The sequence below is a fragment of the Meriones unguiculatus genome, chromosome 3, assembly GCF_030254825.1.
Source record: "Meriones unguiculatus strain TT.TT164.6M chromosome 3, Bangor_MerUng_6.1, whole genome shotgun sequence".
NCBI classification, from domain to species: Eukaryota; Metazoa; Chordata; class Mammalia; order Rodentia; family Muridae; genus Meriones; species Meriones unguiculatus.
This window is the reverse complement of record NC_083351.1, coordinates 47,467,913-47,477,399: the sequence shown is the minus strand read 5'-3', so window position 1 is coordinate 47,477,399 and position 9,487 is coordinate 47,467,913. Positions and strand designations below refer to the sequence as shown.

General features: G+C 47.3%; 1 long non-coding RNA gene across 1 annotated transcript; it reads left to right on the top strand.

Moving 5' to 3' along the window:
* LOC132653055 (uncharacterized) lies at positions 1–8,482 on the top strand. Its single transcript, XR_009590706.1, has 3 exons — positions 1–181; positions 2,159–2,246; positions 3,710–8,482. It is a non-coding gene; the product is annotated as an uncharacterized LOC132653055 (long non-coding RNA).
* The last annotated feature ends 1,005 nt before the right edge of the window (positions 8,483–9,487 follow it).

The window sequence follows — 9,487 nt, the reverse complement described above, 5'->3', positions numbered from 1 at the left end:
TCAGGGGAAGTGCTCGGGAGAGGAGAGGCTGTGGTTGGCTGTTTTGTTTTGGGGCTCTTCCTGGCTCTTGGAAAAGCTAGATGTGCCTAACTAACTGCAAAAAAGACGAAGTTGAAGGAGCTCTTCTAGAAGCTGCCTGGTGCAGTTACCGTGGTGACAGAGATGAAAGGAGGAGTCTTCGGTAAGAGGACAGCCTCTCTGGGCAGTTGCTCTCTCTGTTTTGGGGGGCTAAAGCCAGCTAGAAGGGAGAACTTGGGCCTCACAGGCAGCAAAAGGTCTGGGGCACCGGAGAGGTTTGTGGATTTACTGTCCTTCCTACAGCAACCAAGCGGATTGTAGAAGACAGACCCCAAGTGCCCCCATCTCTGCTTTGTAAGGGCCTCCCTCTGGCCCTTTTCTCTCCTGGCCATCTTCCAATGCCTGTGGCTACGGGAGATTAGAAAAACAGCCTCGGAATCAGTTTCCCTCCCCCTAAACTCCCTTTACGAAGACAGAAAGGGAGTCCTGAGAATTGAAATCTAGATGATGGAGAAATTCAAATGAAACCTGAGTTCAGATTTCTCTCTCCTATTTATTAGCAAGATCAGGTTCAACAAGAGCCTTAGGCTCGTTAGGCCTCCATTTCTTTTTCTGTTAAATAGGTACAGTGGCCTCTTATGTTTTAGGGTTGGATGGGCAGTTATGACAGTTCTACTTCCTGATGGATTTTCTCAGAGCGAGTGAGCATTGTACCTGTCTGGGGGCCCTCCTCTGGCCTTTCTTGAGAAAGTGCATTTCAGTGTGCATTCTGGTCTCTCGTTACTCGTTTTCTCTGATCTAACTTGAGAGCCAGCGGTGATTTTCTAGCTCTACAGCTGGAGGTAGGAGCCGGGCAGCAGGCTGTAGTAATGATGCCTGTGACTTTCTAACCCACCCGTGTGTGTTTCCTGTACCTAGGTGCACATATATGTGTGTATTTATATGCAAGTGTGTATGCAGGTCTGTGTGTATGTCAGAGGCTAGCCTTAGGTGTGGCTCCTCAGAACTATCTTGTTTTCTTTGTTTGAGATGGGGTCTCTCTCAGTCTGGACCTCGGCACATAAGCTAGGGACCTGCCCATCTCCACCTCCCCAGCTCCAGGCTTTTGGTTTTTTGTTTGTTTATTTAGCAGAGGCTCTGGGGATTGAACTCTGGTCCTTGTGTTTGCGCAATAAGCGCTTCACCAGCTAAGCCATTTCCCCAGTCTCTGGGCTACCCTCTTCAGAAGTGGCAAATAACAGGAACACAAGGCAACAGACTGCAATTCTCTCCACAACCAACCTTAGGTGACACTAAAGCAGTGGCCGCCACCACTCCTCGCCCAGAACCTTCTCACTGTGTGTAGCATGGTGAGGAGAAAAGATAAAAGATGGAGATTACGTCCCCAGGTCTCAGCCAGACCTAGAGGGCAGAGCAGGTGAGGCAGGTCCTATCGGCATGTTCTCTGGGCCTGAGGCTTCGTCACAGATGTTCATTCTTCTCCACCAGACCCCACTACCCGGCCCTTCCACTCCACCCAAGGTGAGGGTGGTGTTCAGGAGCCAGATAGAGCTCTTTACTGATTGCTATTCACTGCCTCTACAGTTGGCTTTGTACTAAAAAGCAGCTCAAAAGAGTTGGAGAGGAGACTGCAGTTGAGGCCTGGCTACTCTTGCAGAGATTCAGCTCCTAAAACCCACATGATAGAGTACAAACCTCTGAATTCCCGCTTCAGGAGATCCAGCGCTCTCCTGGGCTGCTCAGGCACTGCACACACATGCTGAGCTTGCGCACACACATGCTGAGCTTGCGCACACACCTGGACAAAGCGCTCACATACATAAAAGTAACTGTAAAAGGCAACTCAGAAGTCAAACAGCCAGAGAGATCCTGGAGACCACCCACCTTCACCAAACGCCTTTAGATTCTGTGGTGTCCCTGGCTAGCTCTGCTGCTAATGTTCCAACAGAACTGGAACTTGACGAGAGCCCCTCAAGCCCATTTCATGTGCTTACTGCTAAACCTTCTGCTCCGGGACCGGTGTCAGGACACAGCTGGCCCTGACAGTGAGTTACTGCCAGGGAAAAAAGGAAAAGAGTCGCTCAGGTGAAACTGCAGTCATCACCTGTGTCAGATGTCCGTCTTTGGTCTCTTAATGCAGGACATGACTCTACGTGCCAGACCTCACCTGGATCCTCCCGCTGTCACCTGGACTCGCTGCCCTGGAGACACACTTTGCAGTGCCTGAGGTATTCTGCTTGCCCTGCTCGGTGCAATGGATGGATGGTGTGGCCTCACCAGGCAGTTTATCTGAGCATGTGGGCAAGACCTTCAACAGGATCTGCAACAGGGTCCTCAGCCTCACAGTTGCCCCTGGGCGAGGGTGGAGTCAGTGCGGGTGGGGACAGTTTTATGACAGTAGGACTGACCGGTAGGTTCTTCTTGTTTGGGAGCAAATGCCCTTCCTTGTGAGGTCATGCAGGACAATGGACTCGACCTTGGCCTTCGGTCTGTCTGTGCTCACCCCATTCCTAGCAGCCAGGGAACACAGGCCTCCTAGCTGTATACTCTCTAGGCAAGTGAGGCACTCGCATCAAGGCCCTAGTGCTTGTCCTGGGGGACAGAGACGTTCCCCCAGCCTCTGATGTAGAATGCCCTGGCTTCATGGGCATGGTCTGCAACTCCGGAATTCCCCCTCTGGTCCAGTGCTCCCAGGATTTGTCAAAGGCTTTTATGGAGTCTGTACCTTGACCTTAGAGACACGCAAAAACTGAGCATGCCAAAATCATTGCCAGCAGGAACTGGGCTTCTCTTCCCACCATCAGAGCCATATGCCCCTTAAGCTAGCTTGCTCCTAGCAGGAGCCCATTTCTCTAACATCACCCCTGCCCCTTCTATCTTGAGCTCCACAGGCTTCCTAGATAACCTAAAATGCTCCTGCCATCTCCAGCTAGTCTACAGTGGCCGAGTCTCGGGATTACAACCAGATCCTGCAGACTGTTGTAGTGTCGCCACACTTGGGTGAGCCTCTGGGAGGAAAGAAGAGCTGGTCTTCTGTGGGACACTGCCACCTGCAGGGCAGAAACCAGCAGACAGGCTGATGTCTTGTTCCCATTTGGGAACAAGTGTGGGTGGTTGCCTAAGGGATCACACAGGGATCACGCGCCTTGCCGTCTATTGAACAGCCACTAGCCACTGTGGTGGCCCTTTTCATTTAAACTGAAATGCATTCAGATACGTAGAACTTAGGGCTGGAGAGATGGCTCAGTGGTTAAGCACACTTGCTGCTCTTGCAGAGCATCTGGGTTTAGTTCCCAGAACTCACATCAGGCTCTGATCTGCCTATGACTCCACTTCTGGAGAATCTAACACCCTCTCAGCCTCTGAAATCACCTCTATACAAGTGTGGCACATGTGAACTCCACACACACATAAATTAAAAATAAGTAAGTTTTTAATTTAAAAAAAATTACAACTTAAAAGTCTACAGTTTAAATTCTACTTCCTAGTTGCAAGGGTCCTATTTTAAATGCTCAGTGGTTAACAGGCAATGAGCAGACACCCTGTCCGGGTGCACAAATGCCATCTACAACAACAACCCCTTTCCAGGAGCCTTCAAGAGTGACTGTCGGTACCTAAAAAAGGAACCAAACCAGTGTCTTGCCTATGGGTCCACTCCAACCTTAACTTGTCTTTCATTTTCTGCCACCAGCTTGTTCCAGTTCCCAGAGTGCCTGGAACCCTTGCCAGTGAGATGCAAGTAAAGAACGAGATAAGTACTAAGAATGTGGTTGACCGGGCTTGGTCCCCTCCGCAAACACATACTGGATACCCAGCGGGAGACTTTCCATGCTTGAACCCTCCTGGTGTGATACCCACAAGAAAAGGACATTGCTGACTGGAACCAGAGTGTGTGGCCCCGTCCCCATCCCCAACCCCGCCCCACCCCACTCCAGCTCCAAGCCATGTCCTCACCAACTTAACACCCAACACGGGTCTCTAGTAGCTTCTGGCGTTTCAGAGACCAAGGAAGGTCAAGTTTGCCGAAAGTCCTGGACTCCTCTGGCTTCTCTACACTCAGAGCTTACAGTTAGGAGAGCCCTCATTCTCTCGTGAGCTCCCATGCAGCCCCTTGCTCCGGTTACACTCTGCTGAAGCAGTCTGCCCGTCGTGGCCTGCTAACTGGTCTTCCGTGGAGAAACCTTGACCTTCAGAGCCATACCCCACATGGCTGTTCAGCTGTGGCCTCCATCCTACTCCCGCCTTCAGTCCTCAGCTCTGAGGCTACACCCCATTGTCTTGGTCTCTGGCCCCCTGCTTAGCAGCTGGCTCATTTGCCACCCACACACAGCTTGCAGATACCCTGTTCTTTCTTCTGGCTGTGGGTAGGTCCTGCTCAGACACTGCTTCTGTGACCCGCAACCCAAGGGGACAGGGATCCGACTCATACTCCATTCCTGGGCTGCTTTTGCCATAGCTGATCCAAGATAAAGTGGAGTCAAGATGTCATATCTAGTATGTATTCTAAGTTCTAGGCTTTAGAGAGTCCAAACCAATATCTTCTCTTTTCCTTGCATGGAGTCTCCACAAGAGAAACCAGGACCCTTTTTGTAGGTTTGCCTCCTCCATGTCAGACAGGATGTTTCTAATGGGCACAGGCTTCCTTCAGTAAACCCCTCAAAGGGGCCCTTTCCCATCAATTGGGAAGTTGCTGCTATCTTTTCCATTGGATCTGCAAAGAGTGGGTACCAAGGACCTTCTTGCTGTTTGGTAACAGAAAACAGGCTAAGACCTTGTGAGGAAGAAGAGAATGAAAAAGTGTGGAAGAAAAGTAGATGGGGAGAAAGAGAATTAACACAATTTTTCTTTTTTTTTAACATTTTTTTTCTTAAATTTTACTCCATATTGGTCTATATTCATGCCTATTCTGATACTATTGTTGAATAAAGAGCCCATGTGACTTGATTAACAGGCATGAAAGGCAATGCTCACAAGGAGACAACCAAGAAAATGGGAGTGTCTAAAATGGATCTGTGTTCAATTTCACAGACAGCCAAGAAAATGAAGTCTATCCCTCCAGGAGGCAAGTTCACACCTGTTACAGGGGCAAGAATTGAAAAGGACTGCCACTTCCGATAGTAGAGGACTGCTTTGTCAAGAAATTGAAGAGTTTGGGAACTTGCCCTCCCCTTGCACATTGACACATTTCATATTTATGAATGAATGCTCCAGAAAAATGAGGTACTTGGGTCATGGATGAGGGTTTCTTGGGGACAAAAACAGATGCAGGACACACGGCCTATACTGCTTCTTCCTACCCAGTCCCACAGGCCACAAGCAGCAGACACTCCACACCCATGACAGAGAAAATAATTTTCTCTGCTTGTATCCAAGAGAGAAGCAGCTATCTGTCCATCTGCCCCTTCCCACCCCCATCTCCCTCTGGAAAAGGCGAAAGAAAAGCCTTTGTTTCTTGGGAGATGATCCTAGATTCTCACCCTAGCCTTTTGGAATATAAGACGACTCTCTTTAAGAGTCCTAATTTGTCTCAGGCTTTTGGAACCCGAGGGAGATCTCCAAGGTGTGGAGGGTAAAGGACTCGAGGAGGTGGGGATCAGGCAGTCCCTCCATCTTAACCTCCTAAGAGTTTCGCCTGGAATGTTTCCTGAACTTCAATTATTTGTTCATCTTAGGGAGTTAACTGAAGGTTAACAGGCCACCTGGTCTGTGTCCCAGGAGTATTAAGACTCCCAAGAGTCTTTTTTTTTTTTTTAGCTTTAACAAAATATAAGATAAAACAAAAGTCATCACATCGAAGTTGGACAGGGCAAACTAACAGAAGGAAAGGAGCCCAAGAGAAGACACTAGAATCAGAGACCCACTGGTTCCCACACTCTGGAGTCTCATGAAAATATCAAAAATTGAAAGCTATAATATACATGCAGAGGACCTGGCTCAGACCCAAGGTTTTCACTAAGCTGCAGAGAGTGTAGTTAGGGTGGAAATGACACCCTGACAATTTCTTGTGGGGAGGAAGGGACCCAGGAAAGTCAGCTCTGACCACACAACTTTGACTCCAGAAATTTCACTTTGTGGAATCGTGACAAAGATAAAGCATGAAGTCAAGAGAAAATACAAGAAATACATTTGCAGGATGACTGAGATTGACGGACCTGAAAGCAAACCGCAAAGAAAGCGATGCAGCGGAAGCGGCAGAGCTAGAGCGACAGGCCCCCAGAGCCGAGCTTGGAAACCCTCGGAGGGGGGGGTGTGGTGAACTGCCCACCCTGCTGCCCACACCGAAAAACTACAACCTGTGTTTCCTAGCTTTTTTTTTTTTTTTTCTGTAAGTTGTAAAGCTGGAAACAGAGCAAATGGCAGGGTTTTTTTTTGTTGTTGTTGTTTTGTTTTGTTTTTTTTCCCCTCCCCCAGTTCAGCCAGTTTGTGTCAATGTTTTGGTCTTTCAGTTTTCCTTTGAGGATGTCTCCGATAACAAACCTGAGAGAACAGCTGTGACTACAGACCTAAGCTCATGTAGTACTATTGCACTGTGCTACACTGTTTTGAAATGATCCTTCTATACCCTGATCTGGAATACTTTTCATTGCCTACTTAAATGAAAACTGCAAAACACAGCTCTCACTCCAAAAGGAATAAGATAATTTGTTCTGAGCTGAAGATGAGTTACCAATGCCCAGAAACTCACATGAAAGTTAGATGTGATATAACTCTCCTCCATGGTAGAGGTTACGTGAATGTTCATACATATAGAACAAAATGTCATAGATGGAGGTGGGTTTGCCCCATACCGTGGTGGGAACACTAGAAAAATAGTCCTGGAAGGGAAAGGACACCTCTTCAAAGGACTGAGGCTCGGTCTGGGGATGGGTGGGAGCTAGCAGTCCCACTCAGTGAACACATTCCAAAAGTTTTACCTGGCAGTAACAATGGCATTAGGTCAGACTCAGAGCCTGGTCACTAATGGCTTTTAAGGGGGACAAGTTAGCTGGAGGTCATTTTGGCAGTTGATCTACAATACTCCCGTCTCCCGGTCTGGATTTCTGATTGGTCAGTTGCTACAGAATCTTTCATGTGGATGTGGTCTTTTCCGGGAACTGCAATTGACAGAATGGGAGAAGACATGGAGACTCGGCAATAGGTGAGAAGAGTTTAAATTCATCCAAGAAGAGTGCAGGCCCAGCTCGGTGTCAACGGGAATATAAAATTCCGTGGGTTTATACTAAGTTACAGACGGCATCCGCTTGTGGACAAGGGCTATGATAGGAACAAATTGGAAGTATTTTCTTAGGGACTCAGGTTTATTCACTCAACTATATTGTCTACTCTGTGTCAGGCACTGTATCCCCCCCTCCCCCGCCAGCCCTGCGGTGCTGAGCAGCAGCCTCAGCACCATAGGAATTGCTCTCCAACGGTAGGGGTGAGGGTGTTATAGCCAGACATAAATGTGTCTCCCAATGTCAGGAGGCAGAAATACCTTGTTGAAAAACCTAAACTGGGTGTCTCAGAGACAGGGCTGCTATTTGAAATGGGGTGATGGGGAAGGCTTCCCTTAAGGTACAGTAACTGAGCAGAGACCCAAAGAAAGAGGGTGCCAATCGCAGTGCTTTTGTGGCAAGCACCATTTTGTGGTTCATTTCTATTCTCTCTCCAGGGACTCCATAGCACCCCAAACCCAACCCTAGCACTGTGTATCTTCTAGTGTAAGAAGACACCTGGCTCAATAGCCAATCATCTTAGTTTCTCTGCATTCCAAAAAATAATACTGGGCAACAAAAATTGGTAAAGAAAAATGGATTTATTTACAGTTTGGACAAAAGAGATGAAGACTTTGATTTTCTCCTGCAGTGCCCTGTAGTGTGTGTCACCTTTTATATGTGCACAGAGACACACATACACAGGAAGTGTAAGAGAGGATGCTGCTAGGTGCAAGGCTCTGGTGCCCAGCTCTCCAGGGACCTCCTGGAGAAGTGCTAATTCCTGTTTATTTCCTCGGGGTTCGAGGACACAGTGTTCTGCCACAGAGCAGAGGTCTAGCTACCATCTACCCTTTTCCTACTGGAAAAGCACCATTGCTGTTAATTGCATAGAACAGCCCTGTTCTGGAAAATGTGTAGTATGAGAATGTAAAGTACGCAATCTGAAGAGGCGTATTCCAGGCTCAGCTCCTGCTTTTCTATTATGTGACCTTGACCCTGTGTAACTCTAACAAGGATTTTACCTATCCCACAAAAACAATTCATTGTAAAGACTTCATTGGTGTCGGTACAGAAGTGTTAAATCTGTATCTTACTGTTATCGGTTTCTTGAGACAGCTTTGGCTGTCCTGAGTTCTGTTTGTAGACCAGGCTGGCCTCAAACTCACAGAGATCCTCTTGCCTCTCCATGCTCTTCCTTCTTACTGTTATCGTTATTGCTACTAACTTGAGAGTCAGCTCTTGTTGAACTTGGAGGATTCTTTTCCCAATGTGTACCAAGTATAATTAACAAATAAAGCTTTCATGTATTTAAGATAGAGTGTGATGTTTGGATATATGGACTGAGATGATTATCAAAATCAGGCTCATTGATATTAGGACCACAACTTAGCTTGTGTGTTGGAAGGATAATATCTAAAATCTACCACCTTAGCATATTTCAAGTGTCCAGTAATTATCACCAGCTGCAGTCACTCATTATGCCATCAGGTGCCTAGAGTTAATTCATCTTGTGACTGATACTTCTTCCCTGTGACAGAGATCTCTCCACTTCTCACACACCCTGATTGATGGAATGGTATGTATCCCACTGCATGTTCCCATGAATTGAACTTTTTTAGGTTACACGCGTGACTGAGCATCCTCGTTTCCAGTTTCTGTGACAAAATATCCTGACAAAAATAAACTTGGAGACAGAGGGTTTATTTCAGCTCACAACTCCAAGGTATTGCAAAGAAGTCAAGGAACAACTGCTCACATGACATCCACAGTCAAAAGTGAGAATGAGTGCATGCCAGTTTGCTCGCTTTCTTTAAAATTTGTTTATACAGTGTTCTACCTGCATGTGTGCCTGCATGCCAGAAGAGGGCGCTGGATCTCACTATAGATGGTTCTGAGCCACCGTATGGTTGCTGGGAATTGGATTCAGGACCTTTGGGGAAACAGCATCTCCCCAGGCCAAGTTTGCTCACTTTCTGCCTATGGATTTTGCTACTCAAACGTGCAGGGTAGGTCTTCCCACCTTAAAGTAAGGAGAAAAATCTGCCATGGGCCACCCTGATCAACAGTCCTCTGCTGAGACCCTCTTACCACGTGATTCTAGAATGTGTCGGGTTGAAGAAAACTTCCCAGGGAAGTTTGGTGTCTTTCTGCACCAGGCCTCTTTCACGTAGCCGGTGTTCGTTAGTTTCCCCATGTTAACATCAGATATCAAGATTTTCCTTTTTAGGGGTAGGTATCATTCCATTACATTTGCTCCACATTTTTTCATTCAA